At 40.3% G+C, this 20,300-nt stretch overlaps 2 pseudogenes; both read left to right on the top strand.

The window, feature by feature from the left end:
• The first annotated feature begins 216 nt into the window (after positions 1–216).
• Positions 217–13,194, top strand: LOC138839770 (ATP-dependent RNA helicase DDX19B-like; annotated as a pseudogene).
• Positions 13,195–13,456: 262 nt separating this feature from the next.
• LOC138839769 (ATP-dependent RNA helicase DDX19A pseudogene) lies at positions 13,457–13,983 on the top strand (annotated as a pseudogene).
• Positions 13,984–20,300: the final 6,317 nt, after the last annotated feature.

The following is a 20,300-nucleotide window of genomic DNA, read 5'->3' as shown; positions in this document are numbered from 1 at the left end:
CAAGCTGCACCAGAAATAAAGCGAAAGTTGCAGGCTCTAGACAGATTTGGTGAAAAGTCTATTAGGGATCTAATAGTCGCAGTGAAAAGGTTTAAAATGAGAGAGAGACAGAGGATCAAAGACAGGAAAGAACGGACAGAGAATGTGAAATTGAGCATGAAAAGAGAGACCACGCCAAGGAAAAGAGGCCAGACTTGTTGGACTTGACACTATCCCATGCTGAGCATACCTGGTTCACAGATGGCAGCAGTTTTATATGAGGTGGAAAAAGGTACGCAGTCACAGCAGTCTGCACGGACACTGAGATAGTGTGGACAGAAGCACTCCCCCAGGGAATGTCTGCACGAAGAGCAGAACTAGTGGCACTAACAAAAGCCCTACAAATTGTAAAAGGGAAGAGACTAAACATTTACACGGACAGTCGGTATGTTTTTGCCAGTGTGCATGTCCATGGAGTCATTTACCAAGTGAGGGGGGCTGGGACTGGGAAGGTGACTCAGTGGTAGAGAGCTTGCCTTGCATGCATGAGGCCCTGGGTTCGATTCCTCAGCACCACGTAAGCCAAAAAAAAAAAAAAGCCGGAAGTGGCACTGTGGCTCAAATGGTAGAGTGCTAGCCTTGAGGTGAAGAGCTGAAGGACAGTGCCCAGACCCAGAGTTCAGGCCCCACGACTGGACCCCCCCCCAAAAAAAAACCGAGAGGGGGCTGCTGACAGCTGAGGGAAAGACTATTAAAAACAAACAAGAAATTTTAAGCCTCATCTGGGCCGTATGGGAACCAGCAAATATTGCCATTATGCACTGCCCTGGCCATCAAAAGGGAACTGATTCTATAACTAGACCCAGGGACATGAGCTTTGCCTCCTGAGCCTCAGTACTCCCAAGAAGACTTGGAGTGGATAAAGAAAATTCCCATGGCCTATAAATCCCAGACAGAGAAACAAAGACTGGTAGAAAACTGGTGAGGGGAAACTTATCTTGCCACAAAGATTGGGCAAGGGGATTATTAAGAGAATCCATTGGTAACTCACATGGGAACCCGAAGAATGCAGGACTTGCTCTGACACTCAGAAGTAAAAATTAGGCAAGGAAATCAACTCATTGAGCCTGTCAGCTCACCAATGCCCCCAATCAACCGGTTACAAAAGGAGCTCACCTCCGTGGAGATAGGCCAAGTGTGTATTGGGAAGTAGACTTCACAGAAATTAAAACTGGAAAATTTGGGCATAAATATTTGCTAGTTTTCATAGACACCTTTTCAGGATGGGTTGAAGCCTACCCAACAAAGCATGAGACTGTGAATGTCGTGGCTAAGAAGATCCTGGAAGAAGTATTACCCTGGTATGGCTTTCCATCCACCATTGGGTTGGACAATGGATTGGCCTTCATCTCAAAAGTAAGTCCGGGAACAGCCGCGGCATTGAGGATGGATTGGAAATTGCACTGTGCTTATAGACCCCAGAGTTCAGGGCAGGTAGAAAGAATGAATCAGACTCTAAAAGAGACCTTAACTAAATCGGCCTTGGAGACTGGCGCAGACTGGGTATTGTTCCTTCCTTTTGCCCTGTTTAGAGTAAGAAATTCACCCTATCTGCTTGGCTTTACTCCTTTTGAAATAATGTATGGACACCCTCCACCCATTATCCCTAGCCTTCAGACTGAATTGCTTGCTGATTTGGATGATACTGAATTTCTGTGTAAGCTTGACTACAGCTGGTGCATAAGAGTACGTGGCCCCAGCTTTGAGCATTATATGATTCTGCTTCTATTCCTACCCCCCATTTGTTTAAACCAGGAGACTGGGTGTTTGTTCAAAGGCACAACTTGAGATTTCTGGAACCACGGTGGAAGGGACCTTACATGGTGCTACTGGCTACACCTACTGCTCTTAAGGTGGATGGCATTGCTGCTTGGATCCACTGCTCCCACGCCAGACCAGCTGACCCCTTTGCCCTGGACAACTGTGGGGAAACATGGGAAGTCTCCAAACATCCTACCCAACCACTCCACATATGCCTCAAGAAAAGAAAAATGGACTGATTGTTATTGTTATTGTTGTTTAATGGTATGGCTATGGCCAGAGAGGGATTATACCCGTTCAAGATTGAAAGGTGGTGGAGTTTAGTTTTGGGCTGGAGCCACAAGATTTTGTCTCAGTACCATAAGTGAAGGTGGGGAATGAAGGGTTAAAGTACTTGAGGCAGTGACCATTTGCTGCTTGTTTCAGAGCAGAGCAACACGTGGCGCTAAAGTACCTGGTTGTGTGCCTTTATAAGACCTGCAAATCCTTAGCTCAGGGCTCTCCTCCTAGACTCCACTGTGTCAGAGTGTAGGATGAGGCCAGAGTTGCAGCCCATTTAAATAAAAGCTTAAAACAGCTGTAGAGTCTGACTCTTGTTGGGGGTCCTGCGACCTAGGCATAACAGTTACACTGCTTTAAAATTCCCTTTCACTATGACATTCTACCTTATCACAGCCTCGAAACAACTGAGTCAGCAGCCATGTACTGAAACCTCTGAAGTGTTCAGTCACAAGAAACATCCTTATTTTCAGTAGTTTGTGTCAGATTTTTTGTTACAGTGAAGAAGAGTTGACTAACATACCTCTCTTCTTGCTGCTTTGTTTGAGGGCCAGCTTGGGCTGAGGGCCTTGATGGATTCAGTTAGAGTGGGAATGCTCCTTTCAATCATATGTCACACTTTGTCACTAAAATAACATTGTTTCTGTTTTGTGTTTCATTGAGTTTACTGTGAGAAAAACAACTACACTGATAAGTAGGTGATTGTGGGGCACATGGGCAGCAAAGATGGCGCTGAGGCGAAGTTGAGTGGGCAGAGCCTGAGTTTTTTATGTTAAAAGCTGATTGGATAAAGCTTAAGTGCGTGATAGAGTGTGACCTTTACAGTGATTGGTTGGTTCCTTTTCCTCCCCTTTTATGCTGCAGGTGCTTGCTGTGTGGTAATAAATGAGTTCCTGCTTGACTTGACTCCCCACTGTTTCTGATTGTCTCCAGGGCTAAGGGCCAGCGGTGCACTTATCCATTCTCTTCTGTGGGACGGTGGAAGACCCAACAGGTGATATCATTATTTCTATTTTATTGACTGAGGATTTGAGGCACAGGGAGGTAAAGGAACTGATCTAAGGCTACAGAGCTAACAATCAGCAGAACTGGTGTTTGAACATACGATGTTTGGCACAGTACTCAATGCATGCAAGTGCTCCATGATATATATCCTTGTTACTCAGAGCCAAATGAGTCCTATGACAACTAACTGGAAAAAAATTGGTAGCAAGTTTCTGCCAACATTTGAAGCTTAAGTTGGAAATCTGAATAAAGGTGATCCTTCCTTTTCTTCCTTCTTCTAGATATGAACCCTTCTGAAGATTTGTTCTTTGTCTTTTCCAGCCTATCTGCAACTGTATTATTTCCCTAAACTATTTGAATATTAGGTGAAGAGGTTTAGGAAGGCAAGTTCATTATACTGGCTCAGGCCTATAACAATTTTCTTTCATTTACCACTGTCTACAACAATGTTTGCCTTGGAACAAAGGGAATTTGGAGCTTGTATGTCAAGGTTTGCAGAAGGCCTATCCCAAAATATAATTCCTAGGGACTTGGGGTTACTCTTTTGTGGATTCTTCCCCCTTTCACCAAAAGTAACTCCACATAGCCTCTGATTTTTGACCAAAAACATACATCGAGAAAAGGGCCTCTTCAAAGAGTGTTGTTACCAGAATTATATATCAGCATATAGAAGACTGAATACAGATCATTATCTGTCACCCTGTATAGAAATGAATTCAGAATGGATCAAATATCTTATTGTAAGACCTGAAACATTGAACTTACTATAAAGAAGCATAGGGATACCAATAAATGATATAGTCGTAGACAACAACTTTCTGAATAAGATTCTAATTGCCTCATGCATAGGAAAAATAATGGACAAATGAAATTGAAACAATTTAAAAAGATACTCCCCAGCAAAAGGAACAAACATTACCAGCACTAGGAGACAATCTCCAAAGTACTGGAGAAAATATTTACCAGCTACTCATTAAAGGATTAATATACAGAATATACAAAGAGATCCAAAAAGTTAACAGCAAAGAACAAAGAATCCTATTAATAAATGAGCAAATGGACTGGACAGTTCTCAAAAGTACAAATGGCTAATAGATATATGATGAAACATTCAACATTTTTAGACATAGTGGAAATGCAAATCCAAACATATATTCCATCTCATACCAGTCAGATTGAAACAAATACTGTTAGAGTTGTGAGGGGAGTGAAATCCTTATATACTGTTGGTGGAAAACTAAAGTGGCGCAACTATTATGGAAATCAGCATGGAGTTACCTTTAAAAACAGAGATGTACCATATGATACTACTATATCACTCCTGGGCACATATCTGAAGGGATGTAAGTTGTATAGAATAGAGATAACTGTACATCCATGTTTTTTACAGCACTATTCAAAATAGCAGAAAATTTGATGTAACTGGAGATCATTATATTATGCAAAATAAAATGAGACTTACAAAGACAAATGTCGCATGTTCTCTCATAGGCACAATCTAGACTTAAACAAAATGAATGACACGAGTGTAAAATGGAACTCCTTTGGGGGTAGGAGTCAGTGAGAAGAGGCAAGGTGAAAAGAAAAGGGAATAGAAGGATGAACATGATTGAATTACTTTATATATATTGAATTACTTTATATGTATGTATGTATGAAAATAGAATAGTAAAGCCCATTAAAATTGTTTAAAATAAAACGAGAAAATGGATAAGAAAGAGTAATAGAGGGGTAAATTTGATCATACTACATTATATGCATGTGTGGAAATACCACAATGAAAATAGTTTTTACCATTAATATATGCTAATAAAAACATAATAGAGTTTAAAAACAATGTAAATAACCCTAAGAAAATAATTCATTGCCATGACAATAATTCTTTGTGTATGGACCCTTTCTTATTCTGACAACACTTAGTTTCTCCATAATCTGATCACCAAAAGTAAGCCACCAGAGCCCAACTGCAATTCTATCTACTCAGGAGGCTGGGATGTGAGGATCACAATTTGAAGCCAGTCTAGGCAGGAAAGTCCATGAGACTCTTATCCAAATTAAACCACCAAAAAACTAGAAATGAATCTGTGGCTCCAGTTGTAGAGCCCTAGCCTGGAGTGTAAAAGCTCAGGGACAATGTCTAGGACCTGAGTTCAATGCCCAGAATACATGGACCCACATACAGACAGGGATGTGGACACAGATACACACAGACACAGACACACACACACTCACACACATACTCACAAAGTAAACTATCTCTCCACTGACAGGAAGGTGGAAAGAGAAAATAGGAGGAAGATGCAGGGGAGAAAAACAAAACAAGATCTCCATCTGAGTTCCAGTTCCAAGTATGGCAGTGACAACCTGTGTAATTTTGAGGAAAACACTTGGCCATTCTGAGCCTCCATTCCTCCTCTTTACCATTGTAAGATTCTCATAAGGGAGTCAACATAGAGGCTGTAGGGTTTCTGTAGGATTGTACTCTGTATGCCCTGAGTGTCTAAATAGATTAGGGAGAGGACAGAAATGGCCCAAACCCAGCCTCAGCCATTGCTAGAGGGCAGCATTGTATCAGTATTCTAATAATGCTGGCTGGGGTGTGGTCATGTCCAGATTTCTTAATCTAAATGTAGTTTTTTCCTCTCCCACAAATGACATTCTAACAAAGAGAAAGTAGTTTCTAAACAACAATAGAGAGTCAGAAAAAGAGTATTTCTGGCTCCCAGTAAACCTCATTGTTATTAAAAATTTAAGATGGACACATTGTGTTTCTATTTCTAATAAAATCTGTTTACATTTGGGATCCTTTGACTACAATTGCACAAATATCTTTTTTTCTTCTTCTTTGAAAAACTCTGCCAGCACCACCAGGGAAATGTCTGGATCCCGTGGCACAATTTCCTATCAGAGTATTTATTAGTTTCAAGTTCTTCCTTCATTGTTTTGTATTTATTACAACAAAAATGGATATTTAAGAAATGGATCTGCAATAACAAATCATCTAGAAATGCCAAGTAAATCTTTTGTAATTGCCATATTTCACAGTGGTTAAATTTCTTCATGTCACTGTGGCATCCCAAACTACCTCAGCCTGGGAAATATATATATATGGAGAGAGAGAGCAAGAGCGCTATAAAATCTGCTTAAATCTTATTTCTCGCTTTATATTCTTAGTCTTTTTTGGCTATTGTGGGTTCTTCAGTTCCCTGTATAGTCATTCAATTTTCCCAAATTCAGTGTGCACACAGGTTACTAGGAGAGGAAAGGTGTGCCTAACATGTGTCATGCTCATAAAGACAGGTTTATCATTGTTCATGAAAGGAAAGAATAAAATATATACATTGTAGATATCAAAAAGGGGTAAGAGATACCTATCTATTTAATAATGTATTGCAGTGCTTAGCAACAATACTTAGAATATTGTTGAGAACAATTCTTTGGTGACATTCAGGATTGGCAAGAAAATGTATACATGAACAATTACTGACAGTTTCTTAGTATGGCTTGACTTAAGATTTTTCAACTTTATGATGGTGAGAAAGTGATATACATTCATAGAAGCCATACTTTGTTTCCGACTTGAATCTTTTCCTGAGCTAGCAACAAGTAGTAGGCACTCATGCAATGCTGGACAGTGGAGTGAGCCACAACCATCAGCCATTCCATCAAAAGGAGAGCAACTCCAGGGTTTCCAATGTTACTTAGTTAAAATGCTTGAAAGAGTAGGTGTATTCCTTTATTTTCAACTGACAGTATTTTACCTTAGGACTCACCGAGTTGTAATCTCATTGTAAATGGAGGAATATCTGGAATTGATGCCCATTAAGAGCAGCAGTATGGATCCACAAATTGACTGCTATTAAGGAAAAGCCACACAAATGACTTTATTATTCATATTGTCAATGTTATTATGGAATATATATATATATATATATATATATTAAAAATCAAAGTAGCAATTGAAAAGACATTGGGACATCGTTTACAAGATGTAGGTCTGGGGGTGGTTGTATTTGCTTTTCAAAAGCAGGGACTTGAATGCCACCAGTATTTTTTTTTTCTTTCTACTCCTCATCTCTGCCTCTTTCTGCACATTCACTCAGTTCTTTTCTCTAGGCTTTCTCCACTGTTGAGTATGCAGCTATCAGTCACTGGTGACCACTAGAAACTTGAAATATGGCTAACCCAAACTGACGTGTTGGTACTAAGTAAAAACATTCATTTATCTTGAATACTGAGTACAAGACATAAACAGATGTAAAAGACCTCATTAATTAACAAAATATTAATTGCATATCAAAATGATACATTGGATTCAGTTTGCTAAGTGAAATATTAAAATTCATTCCACATGTTTCTTTTTGAATATAGCCATTAGAAAATTTGAAATTACATACTTGGCTCATAGTGTATTACTATTGGCCTGTTGCTCTACAGCATTACAACTTAGAGCTACTTGAGTGATTGAGTTTTTTTAGGCTGAAGCACAGATAATGAGACAAATGGCCTTACTGGTAAAGCTGAGCCAAATGCCCACTGCTTGAACATTCTTAGGTGGCTTGGATGAACATGACAGCTCCTGCTTAGATATAGAACTGGGGTGGGCAAAGAGACAATTTCCAGAAAAATGGAGCATGCTATTAAGTAGATAAAGCAGTGGGTATCTTCCAACCTGGGATCATCCTAAATGCCTTTTTATTTACCCTCAACCTCCCAGAGGCAATTATATTGTAATTACATTTGATTTTTACCTTCAGCCTCTTTTCTCCATCCTTTACATATCTATCATTCTGTTAGTTAAGTCAGTGACATCTCAGCTAAGGCTGAGACAGCCACTGGCAAATGACTTCTAAATAAGCATATAATACAGTCCAATGATTGTTTTTCCCTTAAGATAGGTATTTGGGAAAAGCTATTTCCAAATGAAAATGTCCCAATGGCATCCTTGTCTTGCCACTCACAATACATTGGATCCAGTATAACTCACATAGCTTCTCCGGGAGTTGAGGTTTACATGTCTAATTGGGAATAGTGTGAACTATATTTATCAGAGTCATTGTGAACAAAAAACTGTTATGAAAATTCTTTAACATTCAAAATATTGTTTAAGAGATTGAATGACATTGCAAAAAATGGACATGCAATGCTTTCTTTAGGAAAAACTGTTATTTAAAACGCTAAAACTTATTTTAAAAGAAATAGTCAGGTACCAGTGGCTCATGCTTTTAATCCTAGCTACTTGGGAGACTGAGATCGGAGGAAAATGAATTAAAGCCAACCTGGGCTGGCTTTGAAAAGTCCAGGAAACTTTCATTTCATTTACCAGCAAAAATCCCTAAGTGAAGATGTGGGTCAAGTGGTAGAGAATTAACCTTAAGCAAGAACACACAGTGACTGTGCCCAGGTCCTGAATTCAAGCCCCAGCACCAGCATCAAAAAAAAAAAAAAAGGTTTCAGCATGAAGAAATGCTCAACTTCTCTAGCCATAAAATAAATATTTTTCTAATTTGGAGAAAGGAAGGGAAATAAAATGCTGAAATAAGGATATAGGATGACCTATTGTAACAATGAGATGTACAAGACAGTATGTTGGAAACCAACTTTACAACTTTGGGGGGGGGGAGGTGTAGGAGTTGGGGAGGTAGGGAGGAAAGGGATGGTAGGGGAAATATAAAGGAGGGTGTAAAAATGCTCGATAGGAAATAGATTCATTACCTTGCTCATGTAACTAACTGTAAACCCTCTGTACAGTATCTTTACAATAAAAATATATATTAAAAAAGAAATGCAAATCAAAACAACATTGAGGGCTGGGAAGGTGGCTCAGTCGTAGAGTGCTTGCCTTGCATGTATGAGGCCTTGGGTTCGATTCCTCATCACCACATAAGCAGAAGTGGCGCTATGGCTCAAGTGGTAGAGCACTAGCCTTGAGCTGAAGAGCTGAGGGACAGCGCCCAGGCCCAGAGTTCAGGTGCCCCAAAACCGACAAAAAAATTAAAACAACAACAACATTGAGATTCCACCTCATCCCAGTTAGAATGGCACTAAGCAAGAACTCTAATAACAACAGATGCTGGAGGGGGTGTGGCTAAAAGGGAAGCCTATTGTACTGTTGGTGGGAGTGTAAACTTGTTCAACTACTTTGGAAAGCAGTATGGAGGTTCCTCAAAAGACTCCACATAGAGCTCCCTTATAACTCAGAAATCCCACTTTTGGGCATTTACCCAAATGATCACAAACAATGCCATACTAAAGCTACCAGCACACCTACGTTTATTGCAGCATTATTCACCATAGCTAAGATATGCAACCAACCCAGATGCCCCTCAGCAGATGAATGGATCAAAAACATGTCACACACACACACACACACACACACACACACACACACACACACACACACACACACACACACACACACAATGGAATTCTATGCCTCCATCAGAAAGAATGACATCGCCCTATTTGTTAGGAAATGGAAGGACTTGAAAAAAAATCATATTAAATGAAGTGAGCCAAGCCCAAAGAAACATAGGTCCCATGGTTTCCCTTATTTGCAATAATGGTATAGGTATAGGACAAGCAGAAAAGGTCAAAAGCTATGTACATATGACCATATAAGAAAATGCTAAGCGAAATGAACCCCAAGATAGGTTTTATCTTTCTTGCTGTTGTTTTTAATATACTGATAATGTACTGTGTGATTTTTTTTTCTTTTGTATGATTTTCCTCCCATGGTATAACCCCTGTTTTTAACTGTATTTTATTCTGGTGCCCTGCATCTTGTATATACAGTTTTATAATTTGGGGAGGGGAAGGAAATAACAAAATGCCAAAATAAGGATACAGGTTGACGCATTGTAACAATGAGATGTACGATACACTATGTTGAAAACAAACTTTACAGCTTCGGGGGTGGGGAGGGGAGGGAGGGGGAGGGGGTGGCGAGGTGGGGAGGGAAGGGATGGTAGGGGAAAATCAAAGGAGGAGGTAACAATGCTCGATAGGAAATGTACTCATTACCTTACTCATGTAACTGTAACCCCCCTGTACAATATTTTTACAATAAAAACATATAAAAAGGTGTCAATGAAATAATGTAAAATAATACACAAATATACTATATAGAAACTGCTCTTAAATATTAAACCTTCATTTATTCATATACACATACATATCTAATGATACTATTAATAAGTTTACATACATATAGATCTACATATCTAGAAAAAATGGCACATTTTTCAACTACACATAAAAATGTGAAAGAATACATGGTAAAATTCTTCTATAAATTCAAAAAGCTAATGAACAAAGAAATGCTTTAGCTGCAGAGTGCTTTCAATGAATATCTCCTGCAGCAGTAAATCTTCATTTCAATGTATATTCAATTTTGCAAATGATCAGCAATCATTGAGAGACAAGTCTAGTCAGAGACATGCTCAGAGGGAAGAGGGGGAAAGGGAGAGAGTAAACTATGTGATACCAGTTTTATTCTTTCCTTCATAGAGGTCCCAAAAATGCATACTGCCATTGTTAGGCCAATTGGATAGTCTTAGCACCGGGGCTCTGATGTATCATTCTTCATGTTCATGTGCTTATGGAGGAACTTTAATGTCATTTTTAAGTGGAAATAATGAATAGTCTGACATTGAACAGGATAATCAGAACAATGGTCCAACTACCCAAGTGGGTGGTCCAACTTCTGTAACAACACTTCACAATTTAAAGAACTTTTATAAAAATTGTTTCTTTGGAATATTTCCAACAATCTTACAAATAAAGTGGATCCTTCTTCCAATTAAGAAAAGTACAAGGTGAGATCCAGAGATTCCAGGTGGCTAGTTCTGAAGAAAGTAGATAAACAACAAAGCCTGGATTTGGGTTGTAAGCCTTATTCTCTTTCTGATGAACACGCTGGGGTTTTCTTGGCATCTCAATTTCTATAGATACACACTCTAATCATGAAAATAACAATGTAAAAAGATAGCCCAAATGAGTGAAGTGATTTGTCCAAGTTCTTAGCCAGTTAAGCATTAGAGTTTAGATTTAGATACAGAAACCAGCTGAAATCTGCCAGCTGAAATCACACTACTCCCAAAGTAGCTCATGCCATTTCTTTCACAATCAAATCTTTCTAACATCCATTTGGCTACCAGTCTTTGCCATCATAACAGTCTTCTATGTCTTCTCCCTGCTTCCACTGTTCTACTAGCACATCTTTCTTCAATGAATACTTGCAGGGGTCAGAAACCATTTTTTTTCCTGCCAGGGGCCATTTGGATATTTATACCATCAGTTACAGACTATACAAAATTACCAACATAGGCAGATGGCCACAAGCAGCAAAGAAACACATGGGAAGCATATGGGTCTGTACTGTCATGTACCAAAATAATTGTGAGGGCCTTTTATAGCCTGTGAATGGGATGCCCTACTCTGTTCTCACCCCTGTGCTCCTGTGCACATACATGCATACATGGTCTCACTTTAGGGGTGAAGAGTCTGTGTTTGTGATGTCATAGGCACTGCAACAAATGAGCTTGGAAATTTCAATGGTTTGATTAAATAGAACATTATTTCTCATGCATATAGTAGCTTCTTGTAGGCATTCTTGGTTAGCAGGGAGCTTCCTTCCTGAGGTGTTCCAAGAGTACATTGCCTCTTCAGTCTAATGACTATTTCCTTTGCTATGCAGGAATTTTAGTTTACTGCAACCCCATTTGTCAATCTTTGGTCTTATATGCTGAGTTATTGTACTGGAATTCTATGCAGGAGTTAAACTGAGGCATTTCCGTTTTTCTCTCGGCTATAAAATAGGGGCTCACATTCTATTCCATTGGTAAAAACTAGTCACATAGCCACACACAGCATCCACCAGTACAGGGAACTACAGTTCTTGATTGCAAAGCCACTTCTTTGTAAAAACTGTTGAATAATAGAAGAATAAGGGGGAAATGAAAGAGAGAGCACAACAGAGAGAGTTAATCTGACAAAAATGTAATACATGCATTGTGAAATACCACAGAGAAAGCCTTTTGTACAATTTATATACACTAAAAAATTAATTACTGGAAAGTAAAAAAGGTCTGTTGGGGAGCAGGTGCCTGCAGGAGGGGAGAGAGCTAATAGAGAGGGTGAATTAAGGTGAATTTGATCAGGGTATATTGTATGCATGTATAGAAATGTCAAAATGAAATCACCCTACACATGAATATAGGCTAATAAAATGCAAAATAAAAGAAAAATAAATTTACCAATGTCTATCCCTTGAAATGTTTTGAAACTCTAGCTCTAACTTTATATGGAACTAAAAGAGGTACAGTACGAAGTGAGTGGACATGGGACAGCCCTAACTGCTATGTTAAGCTGTGATGGCCAGGGTGCCTGGCCATGTCTGAAGTTGATTCCAGGACTGTTTCTATTCTTTCTATTCTTTGGGCAGTTCAAGTAACTTGCATCTTATGGAAGAAAATATCAAACCAGATATCATTGGTGGTGTTAAGATCAATGCTAATGCAAAGAGAACAGATAAAGAGGAAGAACAGAGATACTCAGTCTTTACTCAATAAACAGATCAGACGCAACCTGTGAATAACATATAAGCCAAATAGAAGACTTTCAATGGGATCCCAAGTCTCCCCTTTACTCAGTGAAGTAGCCTGAAACCACAGCTTGTTCAGGAAATGTATGCTATTGACTTCAACTAAAATAAAAGAGAATGCATTTCAATTGATGTTTGCTGAAACCCCTCAACTTTATTGTACAGACTCACTTTGGTACTAGTTCTGGTATTGGTACCTTTATGTTGTTGTCCATGCTTAGGCAAGTAGAACCTGAAGTTTCTCTTAGTGCCTATAGCTCTTCCTAATGTATGAGCTCATCCTTCAAACAAGAAAAGTGATCAAACAGATGGGTAAATTTTTACCTCAAATTGAAGTTAGTTTATGCTGTTTGAGTTAATAAATTAGAAAAAGGTCAGAATACCAGTAAGCAGATCATCATTGATATTTCTGAGGCTGCCCTGGACTGGTGCTCAAGCTCAAGTTCATTCACCCTAAGACCAAGGTATTTGCCACCAATATCAAAACTGCCATATCCAGATATTGATACACAGAAATGGTTAGATGTTGCTTTTTCTCTGCCATCTTTTTTGTTGTCGTGGGGCTTGAACTTGGCCTGGGTGCTGTCCCTCAGCTCTTCAGCTCAAGGCACAGCACTCAAGTCACAGCACTATTCTGGTTTTCTGGTGGTTTATTGAAGTTAAGAGTCTTATGGACTTTTCTGCCTGGGCTGGCTTTGAACCACAATCCTCAGATCTCAGCCTCTTTAGTAGCTAAGATTACAGGCATGAGTCACTAGGTGCCTTGCCTCTGCCATATTTGAAGACTAAGTATAGAAGTTTCTCCAGAAAGTCTCAGACCATAGTGTTATCAAACTGAAGCATGAGGAGGAGATGTTGAACACCACCAAGCAGTATTCTGTCTTGTGCAGAAACTGAGATGAGAAATTCCAGTCTTTGTGCAATATGGAACAATCACCATCAAGCCATCATCTTTTGCCATATCTGGAAAGCTGGTAGTAGAGTGATCAAAAGAGACCACCAGATGGCCCTAATAAGTGGTGAAATGATGGTGGAGAAGAGGACTGCAATGATTGAGAAGTTAAAGAGCAAGTTCTAATGACCACCAATGTGTGTCTTCAAGGTAATGATGCTGTACAAATGTGTATAATCATCAATTTTGATCTTCCTATGGACAAGGACAAGAACCCTGGCAAGACCTACCTACACTGGATCAGGTATACTGGCCATTTTGGCCATAAACATGACTCAAAAACAGCATGAATATCCTCAGCAAAATTAAGGATCATTTAAGAAGAAAGAGTAGACAGAAATAATTTGGACAAGACCGGGAAAACAGCCAAATAAGAAGCTTTACCGGTCATAGGTACTTATCCTCAATGCTGCACTCCAGGAGACAAGTGTTTTCATAGTACATGCTTTGACAGTCATCTCAAATACAAGGGCATGAGAGAAGCCACTTACCTCATTCAAAATTATATATTTTGCGTGGGCAAATACAATAATTATATTCAGTGTAAATATGTGAAAATGGAAACATGGAACGTGAGGCTATGGGTGGAGTTGGGAAAGAGGGTGCAGAAAGATAGAATAGGTGGTATCAATCAAGCTCTATTGTACTTATAAATTGGTTGCATTGAAACCACCTTATACAACTGAAGATAATAAAATAAGAAAAGTTATGTTTGGATTTGACAAAAAAATTTTCAAATAATGGAGGAATGGTAGAACAATTGTTTACACAACTTTAGAAAAGTACACCAGAATACACAGAGATATGCCTTTCTGTAATTTCTCACATTTCTTGGTTTTCATTTTGCCAATCATTATATTAATCTAGATGTTGTGGCTAATCACTTGCCTAGAATTCCTTGTGACAACCCCCTGCCTGTTCTGTGGCTTGGAGTATGTAGACCAACCTCCAGTCTTTACAGATGTGACAGCATTGAAGTGAAGAGGGAACACAGAGGGAGAAACCCCAAGTAAGACAGGTGGATGAACCCAGATATTGTGTTTGGGGGATATCATGAGGTAGAAGAGGAAACTGTGAGCCGTTGACAAACAGCTTATTGGAATATTACTAACTCCTCTGTTCTTATATCCATAACTGGAAAGGTTTTGCTATGATGGACTGACATGAAAACTGCTAAGGTTTTTGTATGCAGATGTGTAATCTCTTCATTTAAGCTGGTAAGATCAATGTATAGAGCAAGTCTGATTGTTGGTGAGTGTTATGCTTGTGATCCATAAAATCCCGTGGAGAAGTTATCCTGGTAAATTAAACATGAAACCAGTGGTTTTATATCCTCTAACATTGTCTTGACTGTTAGTACCCCCAGGCAAGTGCGAAGTTTTCTGAGGTTTGGATCCTTGGTGAAAATTGTGATTTCAACTTTCTGATAGCTAGCCTCAACCAAGGCAGCTCTGGATATGGTCAACAGTAGTCACAAATTCTTGCTTTGTCTGCAGCTCCTAGAAGCTAGTTTTGGCTGAGCTGGGTAGTGAGTACAGATACCAAGTGCCTTCATTATAAAGGGATTCCAAATATCTATAATCTCAGTGCTTAGATACCAAGTGCCTTCATTTTAAAGGGATTCCAAATACCTATAATCTCAGTGCTTGGAACACAATCAGGTGCAACTGAAATATAGGGTGGACTACAGCTATTCATCCATTCAAAGCAAGAGTAATCACCAAGACTTTTGTGCCATCTTATCTTGACATCTATATGTAGAAGAGTTAGAGGAAAATACAGAAATAGACAATTCTTCACATCTGGCTAAGGCTATTGATATCCATAGAGTAAGTGCAAACATGAAATGAAACTCGTATGAGTTAGTATACAACCTCAGCCAAAAGGCATCAGTTCTTTCATGCAGTTACCACCTTAGGACCTATAAGGGAATGTTTCCTTTTCTATCTCCCTACCTTCCTCTCTCCTTTTTCTTTCTTTCTTTCTTTCTTTATTCCTTTCTTGCTTTCTCTCTTTTTCCTCTTTCTCTCTCATCTGTTCTTTCTCTCTTACTCCCTCTCTCTCTGTTTTTTCCTTTATTTCCTTTCCTTGATGTTGGAGATCAAACACAGATCAAACCTATGCTTGCTCATGCTATGCAAGCACTCTACTACTGAACAATATCCCTATCCATGGAAGAGGAATTTGTGCAATGAGAATGATGCTAGCCTTGGGGGTCACAGGACCCCCACCAAGGAGACCACCAAGAGTCAGACTCTACAGCTGTTTTAAGCTTTTATTTAAATGGGCTGCAGCTCTGGCCTCGTCCTACACTCTGACACAGTGGAGCCTAGGAGGAGAGCCTCGAGCTAAGGATTTGCAGGTCTTATAAAGGCACACAACCCGGTGGTTTAGCACCACGTGTTGCTCTGCTCTGAAACAAGCAACAAATGGTGACTGCCTCAAGTACTTTAACCCTTCATTCCCCACCTTGACTTATGGTCCTGAGACAAAATCTTGTGGCTCTGGCCCAAAACTAAACCCCCTGCTTCTTTCAATCTTGAACAGGTATAATCCCTCTCTGACCTTAGCCATACTATTAAACAACAATAACAATAACAATCAGTCCATTTTTCTTTTCTTGAGGCATATGTGGAGTGGTTGGGTAGGATGCTTGGAGACTTCCCATGTTTCCCCACAGTTGTCCAGGGCAAAGGGGTCAACTGGTCTGGCGTGGGAGCAGTGGATCCAAGCAGCAATGCCATCCACCTTAAGGACAGTGGATGTAGCCAGTAGCACCATGTAAGGTCCCTTCCACCGTGGTTCCAGAAATCTCAAGTTGTGCCTTTGAACAAACACCCAGTCTCCTGGTTTAAACAAATGGGGGGTAGGAATAGAAGCAGAATCATATAATGCTCAAAGCTGGGGCCACATACTCTTATGCACCAGCTGTAAATAGTCAAGCTTACACAGAAATTCAGTATCATCCAAATCAGCAAGCAATTCAGTCTGAAGGCTAGGGATAATGGGTGGAGGGTGTCCATACATTATTTCAAAAGGAGTAAAGCCAAGCAGATAGGGTGAATTTCTTACTCTAAACAGGGCAAAAGGAAGGAACAATACCCAGTCTGCGCCAGTCTCCAAGGCCGATTTAGTTAAGGTCTCTTTTAGAGTCTGATTCATTCTTTCTACCTGCCCTGAACTCTGGGGTCTATAAGCACAGTGCAATTTCCAATCCATCCTCAATGCCGCGGCTGTTCCCGGACTTACTTTTGAGATGAAGGCCAATCCATTGTCCAACCCAATGGTGGATGGAAAGCCATACCAGGGTAGTACTTCTTCCAGGATCTTCTTAGCCACGACATTCACAGTCTCATGCTTTGTTGGGTAGGCTTCAACCCATCCTGAAAAGGTGTCTATGAAAACTAGCAAATATTTATGTCCAAATTTTCCAGTTTTAATTTCTGTGAAGTCTACTTCCCAATACACACTTGGCCTATCTCCACGGAGGCGAGCTCCTTTTGTAACCGGTTGATTGGGGGCATTGGTGAGCTTTACAATTTTTAACAATGTCCTCAATGAGTTGATTTCCTTGCCTAATTTTTACTTCTGAGTGTCAGAGAAAGTCCTGCATTCTTCGGGTTCCCATGTGAGATACCAATGGATTCTCTTAAGAATCTCCTTGCCCAAGATCAATAGAAAGCCCACCGATTGGGAGAAGATCTTTACTAGCCATACAACGGACAAGGGTCTCATATCTAAAATATACTTGGAACTCAAAAAATTAAACCACCCAACAACAAATCCTCAAAGAAACAACTGCCCAATAAATAAGTGGGCGAAAGACTTAAAGAGAAGCTTCTCTGAAGAAGAAAGAAGGATGGCCAATAGACACATGAAGAAATGTTCAACATCCCTAGCCATAAAAGAAATGCAAATCAAAACAACATTGAGATATCACCTCACTCCAGTTAGAACAGCAAAAATCAAGAACTCTAATAACAACAGATGCTGGAGGGGATGTGGACTGAAAGGAACCTCACTTCATTGTTGGTGGGAATGTAAACTTGTTCAACCACTTTGGAAAGCAGTATGGAGGTTCCTCAAAAGACTTCACATAGATCTCCCCTATGATCCAGCAATCCCACTTTTGGGCATTTACCCAAATGTTTACAAACAAGACCACACTAAAGCTACCAGCACAACTATGTTTATTGCAGCATTATTTACCATAGCTAAGATATGGAACCAACCCAGATGCCCCTCAGTAGATGAATGGATCAAGAAAATGTGGTATATATACACAATGGAATTCTATGCCTCCATCAGAAAGAATGACATTTCCCCATTTGTTAGGAAATGGAAAGGTTTGGAAAAAATTATATTAAGTGAAGTAAGCCAGGCCCAAAGAAGCATAGGTCCCATGGTTTCCCTTATTTGCAATATCTAGTATAGGTATGAGTCAAGCGGAAAAGGCCAGATAATGTGATGTTAGGAAAATGAAACCTTAAATATGTATTTTAATGTTTTCGTTTCTTTCATGCAAGTGTTTCTAATGCATTTATAAGATTATTTCTTTGTTGCTTTGTATGTCCCTCCCCCACAGTGTAACCCCCGCTTTCACTATATTTGATGTTAGTATAACATGTGGAGGAGATGGGGACAAACAAGTCGTTTAAGGATTCAGGTGGACCTGTTGCAACAATGAGAAGTACAAAATGTCATGTCAAAACCAGCTTTACAATTTCGGTGTGGGGGGGGAGGGGGGTATAATTGGGTGGGGGGAGGGGGGTAAAATTGGGTGGGGGGAGGGGGGAGACGGGGAAAAATAAAAAATAAAAAAAAAATAAAAAAAAAAAAAAGAATCTCCTTGCCCAATCTTTGTGGCAAGATAAGTTTCCCCTCACCAGTTTTCTACCAGTCTTTGTTTCTCTGTCTGGGATTTATAGGACATGGGAATTTTCTTTATCCACTCCAAGTCTTCTTGGGAGTACTGAGGCTCAGGAGGCAAAACTTGTGGCCCTGGGCCTCTAAAGTCAGTACTTCCGCTCTGGGCTGGAGGGCCGCCTCCTTATCTGCCTGATGGGCCAAGTTATTTCCTTTGGTTATAGAATCAGTTCCCTTTTGATGGCCAGGGCAGTGCATAATGGCAATATTTACTGGTTCCCATATGGCCTGGATGAGGCTTAAAATTTCTTATTTGTTTTTAATAGTCTTTCCCTCAGCTGTCAGCAGTCCCCTCACTTGGTAAATGGCACCATGGACATGTGCATGGACATGCACACTGACAAAAGCATACTGACTGTCCATGTAAATGTTTAGTCTCTTCCCTTTTCCCATTTGTAGGGCTTTTGTTAGTGCCACTAGTTCTGCTCTTTGTGCAGATGTCCCCTGTCCACACTATCTCAGTGTCCGTGGTGACTGCTGTGCCCACGTACCTTTTTCCATATCGAATGAAACTGCTGCTGTCTATGAATCAGGTATGCTCAGCATGCGATAGTGGCGAGTCCAATAAGTCTGGCCTCTTTTCCTTGGCGTGGTCTCTCTTTTCATGCTCAATTTCATGTTCTCTGTCCTTCTTTTCCTGTCTTTGATCCTCTGTCTCTCTCTTATTGTAAACCTTTTCTGTCGTGGCTACTAGATCCCTAATAGACTTTTCACCAAGTTTGTCTAGAGTCTGCAACTTTTGCTTTATGTCTGGTGCAGATTGATTTTTATAGGCAAACATAATCATCTGAGCCGACTCCTGGGTCTCAAGATCACTAAAAGCTTCCATGAGCCGCTGAAGATATGCTGCCGGAATTTCACTTCCTCCCTGTCTAACATCATAAGCTTTGCCCATATTAGTAGGTCTGCGATTCACCGCCTTGAGACCTGCCAACAGAGCTTGGCAATAGTCGAGGAGTCGCTTCCTACCTTCAGTTGGTCAGATCTCAGGAAAATAGGCAGCGATCAGGGCAGGATCCGTGATGGGCGCTCCTGTGGGGCCAGGGATATGTTTCCCGGCCGCCTCTCAGATACGGTCTCTCTCTCCGGTGGTAAAAAGGATCTGTAAAAGCTGACTGCAATCATCCCAAGTGGGCTGATGAGTAAAGAGAATAGTTTCAAGCAAACGAATTAAATCCTGGGGTTTCTCAGTAAAGGGGGCATTTTGGGTGTGCCAATTGTATAGATCACTGGTAGAAAACAGCCAATATTGGAGTTGCTGTTGACCATCTGCATCCACAGGACCTAGGGTGGGTAAGGGAAAAACAGCTGCATTAGAAGGGGGGTTGATCCCATGGTGTCGTCGAGTGGCTGGCCCCTCAGAAACTTTAAGGGCAGGTGCCAAGGGTTCTATAGCTCCCTCCTCTTGATCATTCTCAGGTTCTGCAAAAGGTACCTGGGAAGGGGAGTATGGGGGAGGAAACATTTCTTCTTCCAAGTTATCGCCCTGAAAAGCTGGGGGTACAATTTCTTTTCCTCTTTCTTAGTTTCTTTTTGTAAGTCTAGGAGCTAGATGGAGTGGTGTCCATGGTTTCCAGTCCCGTCAGTTATACAATCCAAAAAACAAACAGTACAAACAAAACACACACAGGCCTGACAGTTAAAAAAAAGCTTAGGAAGTGGAGATCTCCCGAATTGGTCCCCTGACTCCTGTCATAGCGGGATTCCACACTCATGCCCCACAGCAGAAGGAGC

This window comes from Dipodomys merriami, unplaced genomic scaffold (genome assembly GCF_024711535.1).
Source record: "Dipodomys merriami isolate MVZ:Mamm:240054 unplaced genomic scaffold, mDipMer1.0.p SCAF_3, whole genome shotgun sequence".
In the NCBI taxonomy this organism is placed as follows: domain Eukaryota; kingdom Metazoa; phylum Chordata; class Mammalia; order Rodentia; family Heteromyidae; genus Dipodomys; species Dipodomys merriami.
The sequence above is the reverse complement of the archived record's forward strand: the minus strand, read 5'-3'. Positions and strand labels throughout refer to the sequence as shown.